General features: G+C 28.1%; 1 long non-coding RNA gene across 1 annotated transcript; it reads left to right on the forward strand.

The window, feature by feature from the left end:
• The first annotated feature begins 288 nt into the window (after window positions 1-288).
• Window positions 289-1,239, forward strand: LOC125492398 (uncharacterized). The gene is made up of 2 exons (XR_007269011.2): window positions 289-795; window positions 926-1,239. It is a non-coding gene; the product is annotated as an uncharacterized LOC125492398 (long non-coding RNA).
• The last annotated feature ends 638 nt before the right edge of the window (window positions 1,240-1,877 follow it).

Genomic DNA, 1,877 nt, shown 5'->3' on the forward strand with positions numbered 1-1,877 from the left:
CATTCCAAACTACATATAAATGATTTATTATTATAGGAATACAAATACGAAGAGGAATACTAACAATGACAACAACAATAAAATACTAATAGTAATAGTAGTAACAATGCTAATAATAGCAATAACAATAACAATAACAAATATAAACGGTATATATGTATTATGTTATGACTATATTATATACGATAAAGTAAAAAAAAAAAAACTACTTATCAATATGTTGAATCATTTTAATATAAGATTGGCATCAAAATAATTGTAAAACCAATCTATACTGTATTGATTATAAATTAGTATAAGGACTCTTAATATGTTATAATACTATAATAAATGATAATCATACATTCATAGATTTATAATAACACTTCTATGTTTTAAAGTTAATAAACTAATAATATTAGAATTAGAAATTTAGGATACTCAAATAAAAAATAATATCAAAATACAATACTAGTTTATTAGTAGTTTAGGCCATTAATTTTAGAAATATGAATATTCAACCATAGATTAAGTTAGTAATCCATGTGATTGGGAATTCTCAATTGTCATTGGTCGAAAAATAATGTCATGAATTATGGATTGAGACCATTGATTTGAAAAAGATCAAAATCCAACCATTGAATCCCTTACTACCCCTAAACCCTCTCTCTTTTCTCTCATTCTTGTTCCTCACAGCCTCCATCTTCATCTTCCTTAATCCTCTTCATCTTCTCGTACACCACCACTACCAGTCTCTTCACTACAAGACAACACACTTTTACCGAACGAAAACATCCACTGAACTTTTTTCGATAGGTAATTATACACTATTTCCTCTCTCCACTGAACTTTGGAATCTCATATCTATTTTCTCTCTCATATCTCACTCTCAACCTCTCAATTACTATATCTCCTAACTTCTTATGTTCTTATGGGTGTGCTACAGTCCAAGACAAGAAAATCTACAAGGTGGAGCAAGGGTTGTGAAATGAGTTCTTTATGTCATAACTCAAGTAAAGTTGAAGATTTCTAGTCAAAATAGCAAGATTCAAGAAGAAACGCCAAAAATATGAAAATCCCATTGTTTATATACTTGATATAATGCTTATTGTTAGATCTATATATTAGGATAACTCTAGTTTTCTTAGGATTCGTATTTATATTTCACAATTTTTTGTAAGTATCTTTTTGTTCATATTTACATGTCTTATAATTTTTTTTGTTTGATTATTTCTCCTAAAAATGAATTGGATATTTATACTCCTCGTTGTTGGTTTTTATTGGTTTGGGTATGTATGACCTTGTCCATGTGACGCGCATCTCTCATCAACCTTCCATGGTAGAGAAACAATGAAACTTTCCAATTTGATAGATCTGTTTTTATCTTGCATTGCCATTCATGAATCTGGGTTTTTTTTTTTCTGGCTATGTTATGTGTTTTTTCTTTTTGCAAGCTTCAATTTTTATGGCATTTTTTGAATTTGATTGGGTTTGGTTTATTAATTGTTTTTATTTGTTTGTTGGTTAAATTTTATTATTATTTGGACAATGTACTGTTAAATGTGAATTTGGGCATGCTTATTTTGGTTTACTAGGCGTTTGCGGTTTATCTTGATGTTTGAAACTTCTGATTGATATTATGAAGAGAAAGGTTTATGCATGTGAAGTATGTGATATTGTATCCAAATTGAATTATGGTAGTATATTGTTCAAGTGTGTGAGAGTGTCTTGATCCCAGGAGTCAGATTTGAAATTTGGTAGAAAAAATGGTAGAAAAAATGGAATTTTTTTTGTAGAATATTAAAATGGGATAATAAAGTAGGAGTATAGGGTTTAATTAGATATTTTTTAATATTATTTGAAAATGGGGACATTGGATAATTCAATGAAAATATAAA

This window comes from Beta vulgaris, chromosome 8 (genome assembly GCF_026745355.1).
Source record: "Beta vulgaris subsp. vulgaris cultivar EL10 chromosome 8, EL10.2, whole genome shotgun sequence".
Classification (NCBI taxonomy): Eukaryota; Viridiplantae; Streptophyta; class Magnoliopsida; order Caryophyllales; family Amaranthaceae; genus Beta; species Beta vulgaris.